The following is a 27,233-nucleotide window of genomic DNA, read 5'->3' as shown; positions in this document are numbered from 1 at the left end:
TCGCCGGAAGGAGGTTACATCCGGCCACCCTTAACGACTGGGCGCCGCCGGGCGTGATACAGCGCGGCGGAGGAAACGGTTCGCTCGAAACGGAAAAGCCGAGTGTCCCGATAGCCCTGGCGCAGAAGCGTTAATTGCGTTTCAAGCAGTGCTCGACCGGGAGGGGGGAGGGGGAGGGGGGTTGTGCCCTTGATCCCGGATACTTTCCGTGCGCTCGAGGCGCTAGCCTAGACAACGCTCTCGGCAGAACCCACCGAAGCTCTACGTTCTTGTCCTAAGCGAGAAACAGCAAGCTTTAGCTGAGCGTTCTTTCTGGCAGTGTCCGGCATGGCAGTAGCTTTGAGTCGTGGATAGGTTCCTGAATAAAGAAATTTGTCCACGGCAAAAATGCCGATGGTAGAGTTCGGGCTTATATGCACTGAGCCTGTTGGTGCGAAACCACTGTTCGGATCGGTAAACCCCAACCAAGGTCTTGCGGTGTTTGTATGCTCGCAGTGTTTGCGGGTTTGTGCCACGTGAAATAACTAAATACAAATAAACCAAATAAACATCCGCGACTCAGATTCGAATCCGCGCCGACGAGCACAAATCAGCTTCGCTGGCGACTGCATAAAACCATTATACTATCGCCGCAGCCGGACACGCCTTGTGTTAAACTGCAGCACACTCCCGCGCTGTGCATTGAAAATCGTCTTCTTCATCGACTAATACTACTATCAAACTAATATTCGTGCTTTCAGCTATGTGGCGGCAGTGACAGAAAGATGGGCGCTCTATGCGTAGGCGTGGAGAACGTTGTGGCAGAAACGCGGCACTGGAGCATAGGCCACCTGCGTACATTGGCTAAACTGGCAGTGACGATGAAAAAGTTCCAAGACGCGCATAACTGGCTCCGTGGGTCAATGGACACCTCAATCGCGCTTTCAGGTAGACGGCAGTGGTGTCCGCCTGCAAAAAACAGCGCTTTCGCGCAATATTTTGTGCATAGCAACGCTAACCGCCAGCCATTCTTTTGTTGCGAAAGCGACAATACGTCACGTGGTCAGCCATTTCGGCTCGTCGCGTGGCCGCATTTCAGCCGTATGTCGTGGTGTTGCCTAGCAACGCCGCAGCCGCGCTCCAACAGATGTGCTCCGCTGGGGTTGAGGGAGAGGAAGTGTCGCCTCGCGAGGGGTATATATATATATATATATATATATATATATATATATATATATATATATATATATATATATATATATATATATATATATATATATATATATATATATATATATATATGCGCTTCGCCTCAGTGGATTGTAGTCGTTATGGAGAGCGCGAAAGAGACGCAACAGCGACAGAACGAAGCGGGGAAGAGACGGCGCGCTCAAGAGACGCCAGAAGAACGCTCCGCGCGACTCGAGATGCGTCGTAACGAAGATGCGGCTAGAAGAAGTCGTGCCACGTCCCGGAGTGACTCCTCAACCGCGGAAGAGACCGCTTGGAGTTCTCGAGAGCGTCGGAATGAGACGCTGCGTAGACGACGTGCCGAGGAAACCAAGCTTTCGCAGTTCAACTAGGGTTAACCAGAGCTAAACCACAGCCAATTTTTTTTACTCATGCGCACACCTGCATCGCAATTCGGGACATTATTGAAGGGGGGTGGAAACAATTGTGTGCCACACAATAAACAGCATACACAACCCAAAAATTATATCTGTAAAATACAATAAAACTAGTAGAATACTAGAATAGTAGAACCGTGATAGGACGTCCAGCCGCTTCGAATAGAAATTACTGATATCTAGACCGGCGAAAAGGCGAGGCGATATTTGGCTCACATAGTACACGCGCCGGAAAGCGGTAGAGGAATATTCTCTGCCTGAAGTCCGCAAGGCTGCTTCGTAGATTTCATGGATTCCATTGAAATATTGCCGATCGAGAAATTCTCTCTTGTAGTGATGGTGGTGACGACAGTAGAGCCATGATTGCTGTCGTCTATTGAAGAGTTGCAAGAACCCGCTCTACAGAGTCTAAAATTTGGACAGCTGCCCTCGCAACGAGTGTGTCCACACCAGCAATGCGCATAGTACACGCGCCGGAAAGCGGTAGAGGAATATTTTCTGCCTGAAGTCCACAAGGCTGCTTCGTAGATTTCATGAATTCCATTGAAATATTGCCGATCGAGAAATTCTCTCTTGTAGTGATGGTGGTGACGACAGTAGAGCCATGATTGCTGTCGTCAATTGAAGAGTTGCAAGAACCCGCTCCACAGAGTCTATAATTTGGACAGCTGCCCTCGCAACGAGTGTGTCCAAACCAGCAATGATTAGTCGTCGGGTGCCTATTAGTTTAAGCCTAACCCTGATTTGATCATCGGTGGTAGACACAACCGGCGGACGCATTAGCGGGCGCGCCTCAGAGATTACAGTGCGCGTTGGTAGAGGTGGCCACGCTGCAGAATCTATTCAGGGGCCGACTCACCACAGCGGTGCATCCAGCATCGTATTGTCATCTGTGTCGGAGAAACTAGATGACCCCGGTAGCTCCAAGGGTACATCCACGCTGGAACCGCGTTGACTTGCTGGGTCAACACTGCTACCCACGGTAGGCTGCGGAGACGGCGCGACACCCCCCATCGCCTTGGATGGCGATGTCGCCAAAGACTACAGAAACATGATATAAATGGAAACAAGCAGGAGCGGAAGAAAAGCTGCCGTTCGCAGCACTCATATTCCTAAATTTTGGGAATTTCCATCGTGGCCAAGGGGCTGCGAGCCAAGGTGGCTTTAAATGCTTGTCATGCTGCAACCAATATTTAGTGATGAAAGGTGCTACTCGGTTTTGAATGTGCTCTAGTTTATTGGTTATGTTATGCGCATTTCGATGCGAGATTGAACATGCTTCGATTAATATCTTCGTGTGGGCTATTCCATCAACAATCATCGAGAAAAATGGCATCGAAGAAACATGGACCACAAGTCAAGCGCTTAACTACCAAGTGAATTTTTATTGAAGACTAGGCCACATTTCATACATGCTACATGCATGGAACAAACTTGACTGCACATCCGGCAACATCACAACAATCATTCAACGTAGGAGGTGTGATGACCCCCATAATGCGCAGGTCCACACGGGACGGAGAGGCAAAGAGACACCGTATGGCTCAGTTTAAACAAACAGGTATATTCAATAATTTCACATGATTAAGATTATACATCAGAGGCTGGGGCGTCCGAGCTTACGTGCCGACGACTTCATGGGGGCGATGGAGTGGCTCCGGAGTTGGGCTCGAGCGGTTGCTGGCAGAAGCTGCACGCCGTCGGGCTTCGGCGCTGAAGGCCCTCTTGGCGAACGATGTCGTCCTGAGCGTGCTTGTAGATGATGACAGCAGAGCATATATTTACAGCATACATATACAGAGAGTTAAACTGGAAAAAGCATCAAGTTACATGCTAAGCATGGAGCCTCAGCTCAGACTGGACTGGACTGCATCCGTTTACATGTGCTTTTAAGCACTTGATTAACAAAGGACTAAGGGCGGTCATTTCCAGTGGCCTGCCCAAAGCATCAATTCTCCAATCAAAATAACATGCGAGATGGGGACAACCCCTTGGGTTGGGCTTAGCCTCGAACCCAGAGTCTGTTAACAATACAAACTAAATAAACAACAAAAACGCCACCACTCTCTCTCAAGTGAGAGTATACACAGGCTCTCTCTTCGGAGCTAATCCTTGTCTCAGGCATGCATACCGCCTCCCACCATCGGTCCGCGTCGCTCGTCAGCAACAGAGGAGGGGGCGAAAGGGCCCACGATGCTGCCGCGCTACCGACGGCGGGACACAGCTAATAAGCATGAATGGGTTCGTCTGTTGCTCCGGGAAACCAGACTAAGGGTCGCCCCTGTCTTCCCACATTCTTGGCGAGTACTGCCTGTCCGCCATGACAGGTGTCCGTCACGGCCCTTCGTTCTGGTTGTCACTCTCAACGAGCATGGCTGGGTAATTGATGATGCCTGTCATCTGGGTCTCCGTCTACGCCGCGCCGTCGAACGTGGAACCTCGTAGCACACACAAGGAATGTACCTCGTAGCACACAAGGAATGTCACAGAGGTGAACAGACACGAGCGCCCAGCAGAGGAGTCAAGGGTGTGGCTCCGAAAAGGCGGATCAGATGGCTAAACAATTGAATGAGGTCGCGTCTTCTCTCATAGTGAAAGCAACTTCAAGGAACAGAAAACAGCCAATAAAAACAATAAATATATAAGCAACGATTACCAAGTAGCAACATAAGGCAGAGGTCTAGTCATATATTTGTACAAAAGCTGTGTGGGGGGGTGAACGGAAGGATTAAGTAAAAACCTCGAAACAATATTACCACAAAGTCGCCACCAGCCCTCAACACTGGAACGTAATCAGTTCATGCCACTATAGGAAATTTCTTTCTTAGACGATCAATTTAACAATGTGCTAACGCACCTTTTACCGTCTCTTGAAATGAGCCAAACTTCAGTCACTTCGCTATAACGTTTGTCTCTGCTGCATAGAGCATGGGTTCACATTGAAAATCGCATTCAGAACCGCAAGCCGCTTTTCCAGCGGTCTTTGATGTCGTCCTCGTTTCATTCGCGCTGCCATTTTCCATGAACATGCTTATTTAGCAAAGCGGCGCATGACCGCGAGATAGAGCGCTTCCTTGAAAGTCAGTGACAGCGCCTGCCCTGTCAAGTTCTTTCTGTGTCCTCGTCTTAAAGCGCAGCGTTTGATTACTTTTTCAAAAACAATGCGTAACAAACTAGCCCCGCAGCGTGCGTTGTTCACCGCAAGACATTTAATACAACACTGGGTTTGTTAGTTAGGGAGCCTGCAGATATGTTCCATGTACAGCCGGACAAGAAAAACACGCCTAAATACTTATAGTTATCAGCGCGGTCCACGCAGCTGCCAGCAATATGGGCTGCAACAGAAAAAGGCTATCGTGTGATTCGCGCGTAACAATACTTCTTTACGTTTAGGAATATTTGAAAATTCTGTTATGTCTCTCTCAGAACTCTGACTTTCCGTGCTGGCGTCCCTTAAGCCTAATTCGCCATAGTGTCGAAGAGGAAACCTCCGAAAATGTTTTCACGCGACCCAATTGCAGTCTGGCGGGTGGGCACAAAGGTCACCCTTTGCTGCCTCCGTTATGAAGGCGCTGCTGAGGGGACATACGTAATGAAGACAGGCATTCACTGGTTGCTCTCGTGTTTATTAACCACCATCTTTTATCCCACTTGTAATCTTAACGAATGCCTCGCTCAGCGCAGCACTGCACGCTTTCCCCTTCTGGACAAACCCCATTTGACGCACACGCAAGCTGCACTGCGAACAACTGCTCCTTCTGTTCGGCCACTGGAAAACGCGATAAGGCGCGCGCCGCATGGGGACCCCCAAATCCGGATTTGAACGGAACAGCCCACGCAGGCATTAGCTGCGGCAGCGCGGTGATGCCATACAATCGTCCCCACTGCGCCTTCCATCGGAAGTATTTCCGAGGCACGCCCGTTTACGTCGGGGCCTGAAATAAGACATTGCGCCTATATTACCTCAGTTGCAAGAACGGAAACTACAGCGTTTGTAAACGGGGGATAAGTTTTAATAAAGTTTCATCAATAGTTACACAGGTGTAATTTTTATTGATATATGTGTTGAATTGCTAGATTCTTCTTTCCAAAGCAGGCACTGCCTGTAGCGGCTCAGCCAATGGGACCATGCTTCGTCAACCATCGCACAGCTTGTGTCCCTATAGACGCAATTCATGTCAACGAAGCTACTCAGGAATGTAGAACGCACAGTCCTCTTTGGCGTCAGTTCGCTTAGTGCAATAAAGTGGTGTCATGGCCATGTTTCTTCTCTGACGTCATCCCCCACATTTTAACTCATCGGGAGCAGCGACCAATGGCAGGGGACAAAATGACGTATTGTAGCGTTACAAAATACGGCCCCGGGTGTTACAAATGGTACTGAGCAAAAGGGGGCGCTCAGTACTTACACGCCCATTCTGCGGCACTATGGCAGTAGAAAACTCCTCGAATACGTAGCGACGTCTTTCCATTTCTCCGTGTTTTCTTTATTATGGCAGCGTTTTGAGAAAGCCGTTTCTGGAAGCACAGGCTCTTGTTTATAAAAAGAAAATCGTGGTGCCTGCTTGAGAGCGACACACATTTTCTTTTTTTATTGCGGCCTGAAACGGCGAATCGAGTGACGAAACGAGAGATCCGTTAGTGACCCAGCGAGCTGTTTCCATGATGTCAAAGGCGTCCGCGCCTGATACTCTGTGCAGTGTGCGGGATGCTTGTGTGCCTGTAGCATGCGCGCGGCCGTTCACGATCGAGTCTGACGTAAGTAGTGCGATTCCATTTGGATGGTTGTTTCGCTGTCTACCGTCGCAAGAGCTATTAATGTCAAATTTTTCGGATGGTGTCCGCACTTCCTTCAAGAAGGTCTGCCCTTCTCCTATTTGCGCAGCAGCAATCGACCCTTGCAAGCAATTTATTCCCCTTGTAAATCTTGTTGTGCTGATGAAACTATGTTCACTTTTTTTCGCCATTGAGTGAGAGACCTGCTGTGGCTAATACGTCGACCTGGAAGTGTATTTGTTGTTTTCTTGCAGAAGAAAATTGAGGGAGAAAAAAAGAGAAAATATAGAGAACGTGACTGCTGGCTTTCGAAACAGAGTGGTAGATCAGGAAAACTGGTGAAATAAAAACAGCGAAGCTGTGTTGAAAGACGAATGCGCCTTTGGCGGTGCTCCCACGTCTCGCCTATACGTATGTACTTGAAATTTATTCCGGTACTGTAACAACGCTGCCTTCATACTGGAAAATTGCGCCGTTTGAGCGCTTTATGCGATGCTCTATAGCTTTACGATGGAGCTGTTTGATTCTTTCAAAGACTAAAGATCTCGTCATTATGTTGGTCCAAGTAACGAAAGAGCAAACTGCATTCTAAGATTCTCAGGCGCCCGCCAGTATAGGTGCGTCAGTTTCATTCTTGCTATGCGTCCCTCATAGCCTGAGTTGCTTTGGGACGTTAAACCCTATAAACCAAACCATTCTTGCTAAATGCGAAATTCCTTTTTAAATTAAAGTTAACGTTGCATGCAATACTAGGTACGAGCACTTTCTTTCCTAACAACTATTACTGAAAGTCTACGTAGATATTTATTTACATCGTCCGTTGTATCCATGGTTAAAGAACTACCAAAAGGCCCGTCTTCACGTGTTAGAAGCCATAAAAGGCGGGAAATGTTTCAAATAAACTCCGGTCCGGGCTTGGGACGGTCATTTAACAGCAAATAATTCACAGAATATAGTCCATTTAAATAAATAAAAATTGGAGCGGGGGGTACTAACGCATCTTAACAGTGGAACGGGGTAACATCAAAGATTCCCATTATTGGTGCTGCGGTGTCTGTGTGTCATTTTTTGTGCCTTTCGGCGCTGCTCATGGGGCACACGTCAGCGCTCAGGAGGCCCACTTAGAGCTCAATCGCCAGATGAGGTCCCAAGGTCACGTGACCTCTAAATCCGGTGGGCCGCTTACCACCTGCCATCGTGGATGCGTTATGATGGCGTGACCTCTCTCGATCAACGGGGCAATTTCGTCTCGGACACCCACGGTGTTTTGATGCGCCCGAACACTAATGCTATCGCATTAAATAAAAGCTTGTGAGCAATGCTGTTAATAACCGGAGGAATCCCCACTTTCGTTACTCCTCAAAAACTACCAGTTTGATATTACGAGCTAAAATCCGGAGGCAGATACAGAAGACTGGACGAGGGATCAAAAACGAGTTTCAAGCTTAAGTGAAGGAGAGCAAACTGGGAGACAGCGACTGCTTTTCAGGAAAGTCAGAAGACAAGATGGGCTGCGATCAAAGGGCCTGGTAGAGGAGATTTCAGCGCACATCAGACAGCCCACTGGCGTTTTGTATTTCGCCTCAGCGGCCTGGATCGACGCCGCGACTTCGGGATCATAGCCAAACACTGAGCCACCGCGCGTTAGACTGAGAGTGTAATGTCCATTCGTCCACCAACGTGGCTCTTCTAAAGCGGAGGATGAGTCAACCAGGAAGGACGGACTAAAGGGCGGCTCGTTAACTCCGGCAAGCTCCTTCAGAGCACATTACATAACGGTGTCGTATGCGCTGTGGGCAGAAATCTTTCGCCGCCTCACTGAGCATTCATCAACAACATGCCTTGCGCTCATTAACTTCCAATCAGCAGTGGCCTTCGACCAAGCGGATGAAGCGTTAAAGGCACTCAGTGATATTCATCAGTATTTGGGCTCTAGCTAATAGCAGTGTTACCAAGGTCCTCCGGCGATTACCATTCATTACACAATCTATCTGAATCCCCCTTCATCCATCTTAATTAAAGAAGGCGCTAGCCGTCGCAGTGTCGCGATCTTGTGCTCTGACCTTCGCCCGCTGAATCGCGAGGCACGTTCCTTAGTCGCCAAGGGCGATTTTGGAGAGGCAGATTACCGAAAACCCCCAACGCTGCGTTTGTTTGTTTTTCGTCTCATCCATCGGACGAGCCTGATTAAATTGCCTCAGCTCCGTCTTGCTTGTGGCCGTCAGTCACGAACAAAGCTGCTCGAGTAGCTTGCCGCGTTCGTCAGCAGGCGGGCCTTGACAGTCCCATGCAAGCGCGCTCTCATTCACGACGGCTTAGTGGTTATGGCGCTCGGCTGCTGACCCGAGACGCGGGTTCGATTCCGGCCACGGTGGTCGCATTTCGATGGAGGAGAAGTGCTACAGAGGCCCATGTAGTGTGCGATGTCAGTAACCACAGGTGGCCGTAATTTCCGGAGCCTTTCACTACGACGTCTCTAATAGCCTGAGTCGCTTTGGGACGTTAAACCCGATAGAACCAAACCAAACGCTCTCATTCACTCGAGCCGATACAATAATGGGATAATATTTTGCGACCTGTCGAAAATGGTAATGTTTAGCAGGCTTGAAAAAAAATCAGCACGGCTGCGTGCCGCTCAAGCCTACTAAGTGAGAAATGCAGAGTGGAGGAACCTTGATCGAGATTAGGAGCAAACGCTGCTCAAGTCGCGAATCAGACATAAATGTTGTTCTATTCCCATCGAGAGTGTAGGTGAGCACCCACTACACACAGACGCGCTCCGGCCGGTCATGTTGGACGCGGCGAACACCTTCCGCTTTTTTTCAAGCTCAGAAATGATACGCAGCGCCTATTAACATAACGCTTCTAAGAATAAGAGTGAATAATAATCCCCGAACTACGGCCGGACTGGAGAGGCGGCGGCGCACGCTCAGGGGGCGTTTCCTGTCTGCCGCCGCTGCACCGACGTGGACACCGTGCGCCTCCTCTGCGGGCGGACCGGCCACTTGAGTCGGAAGCGCCTCGACGCTTTTGCTGTGCGACCGCGTTCTTGGCGGACTGCAGGTTTGTGTCGTGTTGGGTTCTATGGCGCATAGGCAACTAAGGCCATCATGCGCCAAGCTCAAGGCAAACTGATGATTTCTTTGACAGCATGAAGGCTCGTATCCCAGTGGCCGCAGCAGGCCTGCACGCTTCGGGCATTCAGTTAAGTTGTATATTTTAATCAACTGAGATAATAATAATAATAATAATAATAATAATAATAATAATAATAATAATAATAATAATAATAATAATAATAATAATAATATTATTATTATTAATATTAATAATATTATTATTATTATTATTATTAAGCCTCCAAAAATCAGTACAGCAAAAACGGGCCCATCTAAGCCAATGGTGGCTTGTGTGACGTGTCCCGGCATCATCAGCTAAGCGAAGTGGTTACAGTATATATGTACATATTTAAAACCAACAAAATAATAATATTAATAATAATAATAATAATAATAATAATAATAATAATAATAATAATAATAATAATAATAATAATAATAATAATAATAATAATTGGTTTTGGTGTCAGGAAATGGCGCAGTATCTCTCTCATATATCGTTGGACACCTGAACCGCGCCGTAAGGGAAGGAATAAAGGAGGGAGGGAAAGATAGAGGAAGGAAGAGGTGCCCGTAGTGGAGGGCTCCGGGATAATTTCGACCACCTGGGGACTTTAATGTACTGACATGAAACAAGGACAGGCTCCTCCACTTCGCTGCATTCATTGGCGAGAATAAACCTGAGACAAGGATAGGACGACGAATAGGTTTATACTCACCAATGAAATGCAGCAAAGTTGAGGAGCGCACGGAGCACCCGATCATCATTTCAGCCGCTATTCGTATATCAGGAGATAATACAGGCGTGTCACGAGGAACCCTCGTAGCGTCGGCTTTTGTTGTTTTTTGCTGAACAGCCGGAAAAAAGTGAAAAAGTCCGGCACAAAATGGTGGAAAATTGCTTCGGCGGAACATTGTACATGACAAGCGTTTATAAGTGAATACTCAGTACCAGTAGGTGAACTCGACGCGTAAATTTTTCTGGCGCGGCAACTAGTAAGCAAATCCTGCTACACGCTGTCAAGGAAAAGAGACCTGCAGAGGTTTATTGTAGGCAATGTTTATTTACAGTATGCGGAATATTTTAGGCAGTAGCCTGTGCACTTTATTGCAAATTTCCCCGCTTAATATTCTCTGATCACTTGAACGGATAGCATCTGCCTCTATTATTCGCTGCCACAAGTCCAAATTGGACTTTCCTGCAAAAGCGAAAATGCACTCTTCAGCCTCTACAGAACGCATTGCTGACATCATGTCGAAAAAATCTGGCCACGGAAAAAAATGTTTTTCTGCAATCTTCAGGACACCATACAGATAAGCTACTGCATCGTTATGCTATGTGCACCAGAAGAAAATGAGGCACTGCCATAATTATATAGTAACACAAGCCACACAGTTTAACAAAAGATGAAAAAACATGTAGAAAACTCAAGTATTGCTTGGTAACAGCCCGAGCCTGTTCTCTATAATTTATGAGAGGAACACTTCCGTCATTCGATGGGATATTATGCATATGCCGTGAACTGAATAGACATGGCGGGAAAAAAATGCTTTTAAAATTTATTTAAATCATTGTCGGGCTACCACTTCCGACAAGTGTACCAGCTGCAGTTAGCGATGTTTGGAATAACTTCTGCGGTTATCTGCGGTTATCTGTGCACGTGCACCTTTAGTTTGTTTCCTAAGAAATTCGTCGTCAATATTATTTGGCGCTATCAATGCGACATACAACATCAGAAAATTCGGACCTATATTATACCGGACGTGAGGAGCTAGCACAAAACTTGCGAAAGATGAATGTGCATTCCTTGTCTCCCGCCTTCAGCGCTTCTCACTCTTAAGGGCTCAGCCACCGCTTGCGCTTCGCCTCGAATCAGTACGCGCTTTGAGGGATCAGCGCAGTAAGTAAATTGATCGAAGTCCGCAACTTCCGTTCAAAGCCACAATACGTGTCCTATACATTTTTTAGTTTCGTGAAACTGCAGGGTGATTTCTTTTTGTTTTTAATGCCAAATATTTGAAAGAAAATATGTCTCCTCGTCCCGTGGTTTAATAAACACATCTTCATGCAGTGTCTTCCTACCAACTAAAACAGAAGCCAACAGACACCAAAACCCCCGAAATTAATAGTGTACACTATTATTCTCTAAATAATTAACACCACAAATTGGAAAAAAAATTCAGGGAGACGCTTTCTTGACCTGAAGTGCGGAGAGGCGAAAGCCTTTAGCGCGGTGCTGCTGCTTGTGTCGCTGATGTGTGATGAAGATGTTGATTAAACGACACAATAGACCCCTTACAAAAATACGTCACCTGCCGGTGAATTTCGGTTCCGGTTTCGGTTCGAAAAGCACGCTGGGAAGACATTCGCCATCTTAGGGGAAGCCGCCTACCCGCCTCTCCGCCGCAGCCTGATTGCCTTTGTTCCGTCGGTGTGGGCACGCACCACTTGCTAAACTGCGATTTTGCTGCTATAGTGCTGAGCCACCGTTGGTATAGGGGCATTGTTTGAACGGAAATGAGTGATATCGTGTATCCGGTGCGTTTATGGGAGAGCGACTTGACCGAGTTGCCGCCGCTTCGGAGGGCACACATCGATGCATACGTGTCGCGGTTGACAGCGACCACGAAATGTCAGCGGAAAGCGTACAAGCTCGTCACCGAAAGCTACGTCGTCATGTCATCTGTGTGAGCGAATTACTCATGCGCAACGTAAGTAACGAGACTTCGTTTGGGCGTTTAAATCTTGTTAAACCGAACTGATTAAGCGCAAGCGGAGCGACGGAGAAATGCTGCGCCTGTCGGCGCCCGATGTGATGTGCTCGCTGTGTTTTACGCTGCCGAGTTGACGTGTAGGTCTGCCCCATTAAACTGATTTGCTTATTTTTATTTGTACGCGCTGCTTCGAAAGATCCAATTAAAGACACGTGCAATAAAAAAAACGCACGTTAGAATCTGGTGTTAACGTCTCGTGCGCGCTCGTATTCGTGCTATCCTGTTTTGTGCATGTGTTCGCGTCGCGCACAGTGGCTTTGCAGTATTCCTTTCACTGCGTAGACAAGACCTACTACCGCAGAGCGTTGCAACACCCAGATAGTAGTTCATTATAAAGTAAGACGGCGGTACTATTTCAGGTTTGCATACATTGCAGTACACGGGATAAAGCAACCCGACAAGACGAGGGCGAAGTGACAGTGTTACGAAGTGCAGTGTCGGTTCTTCGTTTTCATCCTGCTATGGTGTTCTCTCCCCTTAAAGACCCTTGGGGACGAGACTGCAGTAGTCATGCCACAAATGCTGATGCCAGTACTTTTGTCTTTATTTCAGCGACAACATGGTATTTGTGAAGGCTAGCTGCCACAGAAGCCAGAGGAAAGACGAAGCCACCACATGCAGTTTCAGTGACCTTGTCTCTGCAAGGTGACGTGCTTGGCGGACAATGTGATGGTGCTGCTGGAAATTATGTGTGTAACCACTTACAAGCAGTGCTAAGGATTGTTGCGCTGCTTCAGGAAAAAGGATTCTCAGAGGCAGCAGCTCATATGTCATCCACTGACTTGCCTCAGCGGTGGCGAGTGCCAAGAACAAATCCATTACGAGGAACCAGTGTCCAAAAAATTTACTGGCGAAAAGTTGCAGAAGGCGGGCAAGCTGTTCCCCGCAGCTCAAAGGTATACAGCGGTCATGCTGCAAGTGAGCCACTGGAGCAGCAAGAAGATTGCATAAAAGCATTTGCTGATGCCTTGAACACATCGAGTGGAATGAAACATTTTGCTAGTGTGCTTCAAGCTGCCGACTGCAGTGAAGTGGTCGAAATCAAATACGGCAAGCGGATAAAAGGTTGTCTGCTGAGCTATCAACAGTCGCTTGTGCCGCATGGGTTTTCTGTGCTTATGTCAGACAGCCTAAGCAGCCAGCCATAGCTGCGGGAGACAGCTGAACCCTTTGTGTGCTTCAGTGGCCTGACATCTTGGCAGGTTCCTTACCCAGTGGATGGAGCTACTGCGGCAGTGCTTAAGGTATTTGCATCACTCGTATGTTTAGTTCATTTCAGTAAAGACTTTATGTCTGTTACAAGCCGCGAACTGTTTAAGACATGTGGCCTATAACGTTGTTTGTGGCACGCAGTTTGTGTGCAACACATGCTAAGTCAGTTTTTATGCACCTTTTAGGGGATAGTTGTTACACCTGCTGAAGCCCAGCAACTGGAGAGGGCCTCCAGAAAACAAAGCAACAGCACAGCTTGGTTTCACGCCCACAGCCATCGATTGACGGCGTCCCACTTTGGCGTAGTCATGAGCCGCAAACAATGGACGGAGAAAAGGCTAGCAAACCTAATAGCTATGGAGGACCTTTCCCGTGTGAGAGCTATCAGGTATGTGTATTTGCTACTGACACAGATACATCTCGGAAAAAGAACACATTCCTAACGTGACCCCCCTTTTTCAGATACGGAATTGCGAATAATAGTGATGCAATCCTGCGATTTAAGGACACCATGATTGCTGCAGGCTATCCTGTTGAAATCATTAACTGTGGAACTTCGTGAACCCCACAAAACCATGGCTAGGCGCATCACCAGATGCAATTGCCTTTGACCCCTGTGAGGCCTTCCCGTGGTGTACCGTGGAAGTGAAGTGCCCCTATTCCCTGAAGGATGCTACAAAAGAAGACCTTCTGTCTCAAGACTTTTTCGTCGAGTTTACGAGAACTGCCTGCCAACACTCAAGAAGCACCATGAAAACTATATGCAGGTGCTCGGCCAGATGGGTGTTACCCAGGCGCAGTGGGCAGACTTTGTAGTGTTCGAGCCGCACTTCCTCATAGTCCAGAGGTTGCGTTCCTGTGAAGAATGGAGCAACATGGAAGCCGCATTGCACAGCTTCTATTTCAACACACTGTTGCCTTTTATGGTGCAGCAGCTCAAGGACTGAATGAAACGTAAGGCTTGATTCAGCAGATCACAAGAGTTGAAAAATGTTTCTATTCGGATTCTATAATTAAAAGGCTTTGCATGTTGCTGAGCACTGCATAGACTGACCATATCTGGTTAATAAGCGGGCCAAGGAACAGCGGTATGGGACGGTCAAAGATGTGATAGCACTTGATGCGTTGTATTCGTCGCTCTACATGGATTCGACAAGATGCGATATCTTGCGTTTCCTGCACGTCTTCTTTTTCGAACTGGTCCTGTCTGATAAATGGTGGAAAGTTGGGGCCAACTTTTTTTTCTTCAAGCAGGTTCCTGATTTTGAAACCCTTGTCAGCCATGACAGTGTCTCCAGAAGAAAATGTCTGGTTTAGAAATCCACTTAGAATCACAATTTCTCTGTCGGAGAGTGACCCCATGAAAAGTTCTGAACCGAAACTCAGAAGACCATCTGGTGATAAACCAACAAGTGCCTTGAAAGTGTTGGCTTATTTATAATTTGAATATATACCTGACTGCATTACAAGAGAGCTAGCTTCCTCGCACCTAATCTCTCTGGCATCAATAATCACTCTTGTGGAGGGGTAGAGCTCGCGGAACACAGCAGGCATATTGCGGTTGATCACACTTCTGGGTGCCCACAAAGGTTGTTTCCCTAGCTGAAGGTACATAAAGCTCACCCAAGTAGCGAATATCCTCGACGCCGTACTAGGTGCGATAGCAAAAATGTGGCCAAGGTGCGGGTGAAAGAATCCTGTTCTGAGCTTAACCAGTGTAAGAAATAGCTCTTCCTCTTGTGAAAGCTTGCGAGGTCGACCTCTGGCATCATCATTGGGCAGACAATGTTTCTTGCTATGCACATTACATTCATTTTCGCCGGGTTTTAACAGCAGCAGGAGCTTCTGGAAATCCTGGTAGTTGAGCAGTCCTGTGTAAAACTGCATGCTGCTATCGTCATTCTTGAATCTGTCGAGTAAGAACACCCTCTATTGCTGTTTTTCATTTACAGCTTGTGCTTCTTGCAGCTGCTGAGTGGTCACTGCAAGCTGTTGCTGGAGATTTCCATTATATGCTGCAACCTCGGCATTCTTCTGTTTTTCTACTTCGAGGTCATATTTTAACTTCTGTACAAAAGTTCTCAGATTTGTTACATAAGTATAGAGGCCTTTAAGTTCCTCATATTTGGCCTGAAGCTCTGCCTTCATGTCAGTACACACAGAAAAATCTTGAAGCTCAAATTGCTTCTCAGTAGGAGAGTCTGGTTGGTCTGCCAAGTCTGCCGGCTGGTAGTCGCAAACTCCAATGTTGGGGCTTGCAGGAGGTTCGCCATCTTGAGTGCTGCCTTGGTGAGATGTTTCTCCAGACTCTGCTGTGCTTGTGTTTGTCGTTGGAGTCCTGTTGATGCAGTGTGGTAGTCTCTGCTTTGGTGGTCGACGTTTGGTCACTAGTTTCGAAAATGGGAACTGTGACGGAAAAGCATTTTCTTTGAGGAAACGTCTTCCACTTGCTACATTGCTGCCGAAATCATCTAGCTTGAAATGTTTGCTGCATACTTTAGTTGATTTGTCAATTACAAAATTAGGACCCGAGTCCCTCTTTATAGCAATAATCCACTTCTTGAGCAGTAGACTGCCTCTAGGAAGCTTGTGATAAGACACCTGCAAAAGATGTAATTGGCATTGAGAGCATGATGTGACTGTTTTTTCATACTTTCTAGTCTGTTAGCTTTCATGTAAAAATGGTTACTCTACTGATTGAGTTGATCAACGTCACAAATAAAACTTTACATAAACTCACTCCGTGTTTTTTTTAGCCAGTGAATGCTTCCATACAAAAATAGTTTCCTGAGCTATATTCTCCAGTGCTTTGGTTTTAGAAAGGTTCGCTGCGTTACTACAAGCGAACCAAATGAAATCGCTCGCGCGAGCCCATGTGTCGTAGCGGTGTTTTAGTCAAAGCACACTGCTGCTGATGGCGAGGTGGCCTGTATTATACTTCGTCTGGCGACCGAATTTATAAGCGAGAACGACGCAAACCAGCGTGTTGTGTGATGCTAGTGAGAAACTATTCTAAGCTGTGGTCTAAATGTATAGTCAACAGGGAATCTCTTGCTTCTCGCATGCAGCTCCGGGGCACTAAATCATAGGCAATACGAAAGCTCACATCCTACCATAGCGCATACTCGTGCAGCCAAAGAATGCAAAGTGCACGAGTAGGTGTGCGCACGCAGCTTAGATTCGACCGCCTCCACCAACACCGTCGTTCACTCGGCTGCACAAGCAAAAGCCAACGACGCATTTCGTCAGGCATTTTACACAAAATCGCAACGATCTATAAAGCTGGAAGGCTGTCGGTAGACACCACATCGTTTGTTTCTAATAGATAACGTTCCTGTGTATTCAGGTTGTCGTGTGCTGCGGCGCCTTCGCGGAGCAGGCGCAGTAGACGGTGCATTTCGTCTGCATGCGATAAACTGTGCGTCCTTTTCGAAATGCATACAACTACAGGAACAAAATACAGTCGATTAGGAAAAAAAAAAGTTGCATTCATGGTCCGCGACGTAGCGCGTACCATAAAACTTGCATCCACTGCGGACGTACTACTTACAGTACGTACTTAAGTAATACCTTTCCGCCATTCGCGTCGCGATATCCGTGTTGGTGGCATTGTGGAACGCAGCAGGAGTTGATCATCGTGAAGTGCTTCAGATGACGCCAGAATCAGTACTGCCAGTGTTTTAGGCAGGCTAGCACGGCGTACCGCGGTAAATCCGTGCGGCGACCTAATCGGGCGTCTTTGCGGTCTTCCCCCAACATGGCACCGGTGCGCTATGGCTCCGGTGGTCTCCCACAGGTGGCGTATTTCTGCAAGGGGCCCATTGTTCGATTCACGACCCTTCCGCTGACGTCCATCAGCGCGTGCACGCTTGGGTGCAGGAGACACAGGACAGCGTTTAGGCGGCATCCTTCCTGATCTGCGTTCAGGAGGCGTCTGGCAAGATTGCCTGGGGAGCACTCCTCTCGAACGATGTTGGCGTCACACAATGACGTCACACGCATGCGCAGTAGGCTGAAGCGCAGGTGGACTGTCTGCTGGCGCCTTGCGCATGCATAGTGCAGTATCGTACACCGAATTCCCAGTTACTACATACTACGCCACTTACCAGTATTCGTAATAACTAATTACTATACTACTAATTCACTAAATACCAAGTACCAACTAAGTACTAATTAACTGATTACTAATTACTATTTAGCTCTGAAGACACTTGCCTGCTTACGTGGAGGAATGCGAAAGCATGTGTTTTGAGGAAAGGAAAGGATTTTGAGGAAATGATGCAGTAGCACCCAGATCTCGAAATCTCGGTGCACACAACGACGTTTGATTGACAGCTATAGTGTGACACTTTTCTGCGAACATCCCCCCTGGCGAGTAAATAGCCTATAAAGGCTTTCGCCTTAAAAATTGTCCTCTATGCACCATAGTGTCGGTGGCTGTTGGCTTCCGTCACGTACGTCATAACGAGGACCTCTTTTCCTTTTACTTCTACGCTAATTGAAACGCGGTTTTTAAGCCGCTGCGGTGGCTCAGTGGTTATGGCGCTCGGGTGCTGGCCCGAAATGCATTGGTTTCATGCCTGCAGCTGCGGTCGCATTTCGATGGAGGCGAAATCCGATAGAGGCCCGTGTTCTGTGCTATGCCAGTGAACGTTAAAGAACACCTGGTGGTCAAAATTTTCCGCCCCCCCCCCCCCCCTATAGCGTCCTTCATAGCCTGAGCCGCTTCGGGTCGTTAAACCCTCTAAAACTAAACCGAAACATGGCTTAATACCGAGAGTTTGATACTGAGATTCTCCTCTTCCTCTCAGATATTGGTATATTCTGCAAATATTGACTGCATTATTGGCGCGGGGGGGGGGGGGGGGGGGTACTTATCGCCCCTAACCAGAATCTGTGAATATCTTGTCACCCCAAATTTAAATGATTTGGCTGTTCGAAGTTTGCTCTCGGAGCCCCAGAAATAGAGCATTCGGACTTGTATTGACCCGGGTGTATTAGTGCCAGATAGCCCGCTGAAGGAAACGTTCTGGACTGGAGTTGCCTCCGTATAGTCTGTTTGATATATCATGACCGCGAGTTTGGAGATGGTCTCTGTATTGAGGCTGTTTTTTTGGATAAACTTACCCAAAATGCGGAGTCTCGGTAGCCCCGGTACTGGGAGGCCGTCGACCTTCACTTTTATAGAGGGGTTGCCTTTTTTGTGACGGTCTGCGGACGGGTGGAGCAGCAGGCATTCGGATTTGGTCGGCGAGCATTCGAGGCCTATACAGGCCGCGTACTCGGCTACCGCGCCCGGTCCCGCTTGGAGGCTCCCGACATTTAATAATAATAATTGGTTTTGGGGGAAACGAAATAACGCAGTATCTGTCTCTTGTACCGTTGGACACCTGAACCGCGCCGTAAGGGAAGGTTCGAACCCCACCGCGGCTGCTGCGTTTTTATGGATGAAAAACGCTAAGGCGCCCGTGTGCTATGCGATGTCAGTGCACGTTAAAGATCCCCAGGTGGTCGAAATTATCCCGGAGCCCTCCACTACGGAACTTCTCTCTTCCTTTCTTATTTCATTCTCTCCTTTATCCCTTCCCTTACGGCGCGGTTCAGGTGTCCAAAGATGTACGAGACAGATACTGCGCCATTTCCTTTCCCCAAAAACCAATTAAAGAGAGGGAAGGGATGACGGAGGGAGTGAAAGAAGAAAGGAAGAGGTGCCATAGTGGAGGGCTCCGGAATTTCCCGTGGTCGTCCACAGGGTGATGTCATCTGCGTAGAAGGAATGGGATAGATGTGGGATGCGCTCTAATTTTCGGGCCATTGGTATGATGGTAATGTTGAAGAGTAGTGGAGGTAAAACTGAGCCTTGGGGTGCGCCCCTGCTTCCTAGGGGAAGTTGGAGGATTCCGCGGACCCTCTCATCTCCGCCGTCCTGCTATTCAGAAAGGCGGTTATATAAGCGTGCTTGCTACTTCCTACGCCTTAAGGCCGTTTCACATGATGCGATTGTTGCCGCAGCGCAGTGCGATTTCTGCCGCTGTGCGACAGAAATGCGCGTCGTTCTCGTCGCAGGGCCACTGCGACAGACTTTCAACAAGTTGGTCGCATTGTCGCAGCGTCGGTGCGGTCGCAGCGACGGCCACAGTAGTCAGCCAATAGGAGTTCAGCGACATGACAGGAAAATCTCGAAAATGTCTTCTTGAGCTTAATATTACATCACAGCTCAATATTATTGCCCATTATTACGAAATCAACGCCTGCCACGATGTTTGACATTTACTGCAGCCGAAGAATTTTCGTCCACTGAAAGGCCGCACCGACGCTAGGGTGCCGACGGCACCGACAGAAATCGTTGGCATGTGAAACGGGGGCTGCGATTACCGTTGCAACGACAGTGCTACCGGACCGTAATTTTTCGTTCCCGTCGCACCATGTGAAACAGGCTTCAGTCGAATAGGGCGTTTAGTATGGCTTCGTGATGGACGTTGTCAAACGCTTTCGTGAGGTCTAGGGCTAGTAGTGCTCTCGTGCGCTTGCCGTGTCTGGGGTGTAGAATTTCTTACGAGATTTGAAGCAGTACTTGCTGTTGGGCTAGTTGGTTCATCCTAAAGTTGAATGGCGCAAGAGAACGAACACAGGAATACACAGGGACAGAAAGAGCGCCTAAAAAGATTGAGGCGCTCTTTCTGTCTCTGTGTCTTCTTGTGTTCGTTCCCTTGCGGCATTCAACTTTATATTTGAAGCACCACGTCCTGCGTGGACAGGTTCCCTCTAAATCCCAGCATCGCATTGGAGAAGACGTCTTGTTCGTGCATGTAGGTTTGGATACGGCCTGAGAACAACGTGTTCGAAGAGTTTTCCTAGGCATGAGGTGAGCGAGATGGGACGGAGGTTCGCCAATTAAAGTGGCTTTCCTGGTTTTGGAATAAAGGTGACCTTAGCGTGGGTCCATTCCGGTGGAAGGGTGCCCCCACTCCAGTGTTCGTTGAACAGTTTGGTTACGGCTTGAATCGAATTTTCGCCCGGCGCCGACGTGATGCGCAGTTTGTGCATGGCTGCTCTCACTTCCCACGTCGATATGCCTTCGTCGAGATCGGAGTTCGGAGGGCCTGAGTGTTGGGGGAGTGTGGTCCTAGCTGTGGTTGTGAGATAACCTGTCTTTTAAATTTTGGATCAGGTTGCTGTCGTCCACATCTAATTTGTGGACGATGCGGGTGAGGTTACGTTGTGGGAAGTCTAGTGCTCTCTGGTTCCAAGAAGCAACGTAGAAGTTTCCACGCGTCTTTCAGTCCCAGATTTCCTGCCATGCGGTTGAAAATCTGGCCACACTGTTAACGGGTTAGGTGTGTTGTATGTGCTTCGATCTTTTTTACTAAGGCCGTTATCCTTAGTTTAAGAGGTCTGTTGTGTTTGTTTTTGAGCCATATTTTTTGCATACTGTAGTTTGCTTCCCACTTTTGGAAAAGTCTGCTGTCCACGATTTCTGTTTCACGATTGCGCGGGACTTGGGATGTGGCACTTCCGACGTCCTTCGTGAACGTATTCACCCATTTTGAAAGGTGTTCTATCTCAGTAGGGGGATTCCTTCCGGAGATTCCTAAATTTATCCCAGTCTGTGATTGTTAGTTGTCGCTGTACAGAGGAGGTGATTGACTTCATTGCGAAGGTTGTTAAAATGATGTACTGGTCGCTGCCTAGGGAGATCTGCGTGTTGGTCCACTGATATTGTGCGTTGTTTCTGGTGTTCGTGAGATCGAGGGTGGGGTTTAGCTGCTCGCTGTTTCCTATGCGCGTGTGCTGTTGCGTATCGTTAACGAGAGTGAGGCCCTCGTTTAACATATTGCATTTATATGATGACGATTGAGGCAAATACGTGATCTTGCTAGCATATCAGTTCTCATCAAAGAATCCTCGTTTGATAATTAGTACCACAACGTTCCACTGCATGTCCTCTCATAACCGACCCTGGAGTTGAACGCGCCTATGCTAGATTGCTATGAACCAAGTCGTGTGATATTTTTTCCCAATCACATGCTCTTGTATTGAGCGCACACAGGTGCGAAGAACCAGTTACGATTTCTAGCTACTCTACTCTCAAATTTCCCAAGTAAGACTTTTGCGCATCAACCAAGAAACTACGCTTAAATCACTACACGATATTCTTTGTAAAAATAGAGAATGCCTACTTCCAGAAGGGTGAAAAAAATAGCTGTGGTTTAACCACTGCTGAACCCGGTTAAACAGAGAAAGCTGGGGTGTATCGGGCAAGTGCATCCACGTCAAACGTTGTGATATATCCGCCCATTAGATCGCCGCCTTTTATACGCAATGTTCTGCATGCGACACGTGGTTCGGGTCATAGAGCGGCGTGTGGCGAGGCGGCGATGAAGCGCGCTGCGCACCTGTGGGGTCTCTGGTTAGCATGGTATCGGCGCATGGGCACAACTGCTCATCCGCGTGACGTCACGCGCGGCTCCGACAGTGGAGCGGGCAGCAGTCGCTGCCGCCTGCTTCTTCTCTCCTGTTGCCATGGTAGCGGCGCATGCGCACAACTGGCCTCTCCCGGGTGCCGCGAAATGCTTGCCGACTTCAAGGCGGCAGATGTCCGCTCGCCATGAGGCATGGGAAAGTAGCCTATTCACGTTGTTATACATCGCATCGGCGATAAATTATGCTACCAAACAGCTAACGTTCATTACTTCAACGTCTTCAAGACGGTGGCGGCATATTTTTAATTTTTAAATTGTTTCAATTAAATCATTTATCAATCACACACTTCAATTTTTTAATTACCATCATCAAGCGTTGGTATTTTTCATTCCCAGCATTTTGAAACCGTTTGACACCGTTTTTCTAGTTCTTGATTTTTCATTTGTTTAATTATTCAATTAATCACAATTATTTCTTTAACTTGACATGACCTATCACACACCGATCAATTATAAATCACTAGAAGGATAATTACCATGATGCGATTTTTTTATATGCACTGCCGATTATTTCCGACACACGATGCCGACTACGCCGACGGTTTTTAGAAGGAACGAGCTGAATACGCTTCGCGTAAGAACGCAAACATGACAAAGGGGACAGCTTGTGATTGTTGGTTAGAGCTCATATAATGCGCTGCTCCAGGCACGAAATGTCTCACGCAGATAACTGAGACAGGAAGAGTGAAATGATCCGTGTGACCTTTGCCATCCCTCTGCCATTCATTACGCAATAATAATAATAATAATTGGTTTTTGGGGAAAGGAAATGGCGCAGTATCTGGCTCATATATCGTTCGACACCTGAAGCGCGCCGTAAGGGAAGGGATATAGGAGGGAGTGAAAGAAGAAGAAATGAAGAAAGAGGTGCCGTAGTGGAGAGCTCCGGAATAATTTCAACCATCTGGGGATCTTTAACGTGCACTGACATCGCACAGCACACGGGCGACTGAGCGTTTTGCCTCCATAAAAACGCAGCCTCCACTGTCGGGTTCAAACCCGGGAACTCCGGATCAGTAGCTGAGCGCCCTAACCACTGAGCCACCGCGGCGGGTTGATTCATTAATTACGCAACAAATTGATTTTGAAACGAAAAGCTTCACTACGCTAGTCAACACCGCGCTTCGCGCGAGCCAGCGTATGTCGGAGCACGAGTGACATCACGCACGGCGCAGGTGGCCGGCGCCGACTCTTTCTCTCTCTCTCTCGCTCCCTAGTGACTACTGCGCATGCGCCACTAGTAGCACCGAGCCACAGCTGTTCCCGGTTCTCTTTATTAACCAATTATTCCTTCCCTCTTTTATCCGTTCCTTTACAGCGCGGTTCGGGTGTCCACCGAGATATGTGAGACGGTTACTGTTCCATTTCCTTTCCTCAAAAACCAAACAAAACAAGTGAGCCGACGGCGTTCATACAGTCCGTGGCTCAGTGAAGACCTCAATCTCGCTTCCATATACGTGGCTTGGGGTTCAAGTGCAAAAACCTGCTTCGATTGCGTTCCGCACACTGGATAGGTAGCGCGCCCTCCCTACCACCCTAGGAAGTGGCATGCAGCGGTAATGCATTCTGGCCACATCTCGCTCTCTTACCACCGCCACACGTACCAAAACACGAATGAGGCGTCCACATATCCAGAAGCCAGTTATGCGCCTTTACTTTCCTCACAGCCATCGCTGTCTAGAACATTTGTCAACGCCAACGCCAATGAAAACAGTGAACGCCGACATCTTTCGCTTTGTATATCCTGGATTAGCTGAGCTAATCTACATTAACTTTTGGGGGAAAGGAAGTGGACGAGAACACCGCCGTAAGGGGAAGGGAAAAAAGAGAGACGGAGGAAAGAGGTGCCGTAGTGGAGGACTCCGGATAGGATTGGAAAACTTTTAATGTCCAACAGAGAGAGGGCAGCCTGAGGGCTACCCGCCTAGAGGACGGCCGAAAGGTCCTGACTCTCGGAGGTGGCTTCGGCCAGTCGGACGAGTTGTAGCTGAGTCGCCGGGTCGGAGCTCAGTAGTAAGGCCTTCCATTGGTTTTTCGTCTTATTACCTCGTCCCTCCCGGTGGGATATGAGGACATTTCCATAGTATGTGCTCCTAGGTGGCCGTAAGTTCACAGTTTGCGCATTTGTCTGAAAATTGCCCTGGGTACATAAGACTACAAAGGGTCGGGATTGGAAAGGTGTAAGTTTGTAAGCGGCGCCAGTTGATGGCTTGGTACCTGGTCAAGGATCCATCCGCTCGATGAAGTCTAGCTCGTTGCAAACGATAGTGCTGTGTAATTTCTCTGTATGCCACCATGCGATCCCTATCTCCACCTCGCTCGTGTCCGCCCGGATAGAAAAGCCTAGGGCGAACTCGTTCTAACTCGCTAGCTGTTCTAAGTCAAGAAGCCAGTTTTTTTATTTGAAAAATGAAAGGAAATGGCGCAGTATCTGTCTCATTTATCGTAGGACACCCGAACCACGCCGTAAGGGAAGGGATAAAGGAGGGATTGAAAGAAGAAAGGAAGAAGAGGTGCCGTAGTAGAGGGCTCCGGAATAATTTCGGCCACCTGGGGATCTTTAACGTGCACTGCCATCGCACAGCACACGGGCACCTTAGCGTTTTTCCTCCATAAAAACGCAGCCGCCGCGGTCGGGTTCGAAAAATAAAAATTGGTTTTTGGGGAAAGGAAATGGCGCAGTGTCTGTCTCACATACCGGTGTACACCTGAACCGCGCTGTAAGGGAAGGGATAAAGAAGGGAGTGAAACAAGATAGGAAGAAAGAGGTGCCGTAGTGGAGGGCTCCGGAATAATTTCGACTACCTGGCGATCTTTCATGTGCACTGACATCAACAGCACAAGAGCGCCTTTGCTTTTCGCCTTTATTGAAACGCCGTCGCAGCGGTCGGGTTCGAACCCGGATACTCCGGATCAGTAGCCGAGCAGCCTAACCACTAAGCCACCGCGGCGCTCAAGGGTCATTACGTAGTGCAAACTCGTTTGTTGCTCGAATCGAATTTCCTTATTGCTGCTGATTTTCTAGAAAGCAGCATCAATGATTTTTTAGGCGAGATTAATCGGGACTACACACATTATGCTAAAACTGCTTTCACTTTCTCATCTTCCATCTCTGTGAAGGACAAGGATGAGCATTCTGCTAACGTACACCACGCCACTGAGCCAGCCACTGGTGCGCACAGAAAAATGAAAGTAAACTAATGGGAACTTACGAAAGCCTGTACTGGCCTCACTGCCAGTGCTCTGAAATGCAACAGTAAGTGGGGCTGGAAAGCTAGGAAGCTTTGTGCGGCGAAAACCTCGATATCAAGAGAGAGATAAAAGTTTAGGAGGCAGTGGGAGGCAGCCGTGAAGAGCAATCGTCTAAAGGATCAATGTTAGGCCATCGAACGACTCCTCTCGAGCCATCAGAGCTCTGAACTTAGGAGTCCATCTGGCTCGTGACACATTTAAGAACAAAAAAAGAGGGAGGACCTTTAAGCTCCGCCTTAAGGGTATGACGTGATAGTGTTAATGGGTAAAATGCACATATATTTGCAATTGCTGATAGAGAATACCTAAGGAATCTGCGTTTCCGTGAAGACATTGTCTTGCTAAGTCACTCGGGAGATGAACTGTAAAGCAGGATCAATGAGTAAGACAGGCAGAGCAGAAGGGTGGGTCAAAAAATTAACATGCAGCGAAACAAAGTAACATTCAACAGTCTCCCAAGGAAACAGCAGCTCACAAGCGGTAGCGAGGTACTGGAAGAAGGAAGGGAATACCTCTATTTAGGGCAGGTAGTGAGCGCTGACCCGGATTATGAGAGCGAAATTAAAAGGATAATATAAATGGGGCGGTGCGCATACGGCAGGTTTTCTCAGGTCACGAATGGCAGTGTACCATTATCTCTAAAGAGGAAAATATATAGCAACTGTATCTTACCGCTGCTCACCTAAGCGGCAGAGACGTGTAGGCTAGCGAAAAGTGTTCAGCTTTTGTTATGGACTTCGTAGCGACCTACGGAATAAAAATGATAGGTGCAACTTTAAGGGATTGGAAGAGTGCAGAGTGGGTGAGGAAACAAACGAAGCAGAGCTCCCTCTGCTGTGCCGTCTGTTATGCGCCAGCCGCCAGCTGCTGCACCAGAACCGCCAGCACTGGGTTCCCATAGCAGGCCGACCCACATCCCTCACCTGAAACTACGTGTCCTTGGACGCTCCCTCGAAAGCTCGGCGGGAACGCCACCGCCAGAGTCACCCGCAGAGACGATCACCTGAGGCGGCTGTCATTGCCTTCTACGCATTCCTTTCACTCGTTCAGCACCTTCCGACTCTTCGACAACACAGAGAGGGAAGCCTGCGCTGTCCCTTCCTGGTGTGCAGTCGCTTGAAGCGCCGAGGCCCTCCACCAGCCCTACCGTCGTTCACGCATTGACCCGCGAGTGGCGTGAGTCTGCAGCACTGGACTCAAGTCACTCCTTCGACTCGTTGCAGCAAGCGTGCTCCCCACCTCTTGAGTTTTTCCTTGCACAGCGCGGCCGCGTCAGTCGAGTTCTGCGCATCCACGTCGCCCAGACCCTGCGGTCAATGCAATGCAACCTCCTCTGTGGTACGTGTTCTAGAGCCGGTGGCGCCTCGGTGCTTCTTCTTCCCCTGCACTCGGCACTGAGCACGCGGCAGCTTTCTGCTTGCGCAGTGACGCCGCAAGCCCATCGTGCATCCATACGTCAAGGCCCTTGTTCTATGGCTGAACTGCTACGAATTCCTCCCACGGCACCTGCCCCACCCGACCCATTGCACAGCATCGCCCACTGTGCACATCGTCGTTTTCTCCCCGTCAGGCGCTTGTCTGGGTGGGGGCTCTGTAGCGCCACAGCATAGACTGGAACTTTGGGGAAAGGAGAATTATCAGGCACGGGCCCGGGGCAACGTTAAACGCGCTCGGGCAGAGCAGACGTGTTCTTCGCTGGCCGTCACCGCTCATCGGGTATCGAGCCGTCTGCAACTTCACTAAATGAGGGACCCATATCTTTTATTTTTTAAGCCAACAGTATTATTAACGCGGTGTTCACATAAAATAATATCAACCCCTGTCCCGGCGGCTGAGGGGCTATTCAGTAACTGAGCTGAGCGCCGTACACGTCATTCGCTGAGTCCAAGATCGCTTGCGCAAATCCCAGTGATTGCAGCTGCCAAACCTGGTTTTTAACCGATTTTCATGATCGCGCTCCTGAAACTAATTTGCTCTAATTTGCTACTGTTCAAAAACAAAATTCCCGC

The 27,233-nt window shown here is 48.3% G+C and overlaps 1 protein-coding gene and 1 long non-coding RNA gene across 2 annotated transcripts in view; one reads left to right on the top strand and one right to left on the bottom strand.

The window, feature by feature from the left end:
• The window catches only part of LOC144131065 (alpha-1A adrenergic receptor-like), a 414,411-nt gene that overhangs the window by 32,726 nt on the left and 354,452 nt on the right, over positions 1-27,233 (bottom strand). The gene's annotated exons all lie outside the window — the stretch shown is intronic.
• Positions 11,895-16,228, top strand: LOC144110681 (uncharacterized). Its single transcript, XR_013309898.1, has 4 exons — positions 11,895-12,214; positions 12,830-13,521; positions 13,675-13,877; positions 13,952-16,228. It is a non-coding gene; the product is annotated as an uncharacterized LOC144110681 (long non-coding RNA).

Source organism: Amblyomma americanum, chromosome 1 (genome assembly GCF_052857255.1).
Source record: "Amblyomma americanum isolate KBUSLIRL-KWMA chromosome 1, ASM5285725v1, whole genome shotgun sequence".
Lineage (NCBI taxonomy): Eukaryota > Metazoa > Arthropoda > Arachnida > Ixodida > Ixodidae > Amblyomma > Amblyomma americanum.
Note: the sequence above shows the minus strand (reverse complement) of the source record. Positions and strands in the feature narration are given on the sequence as shown.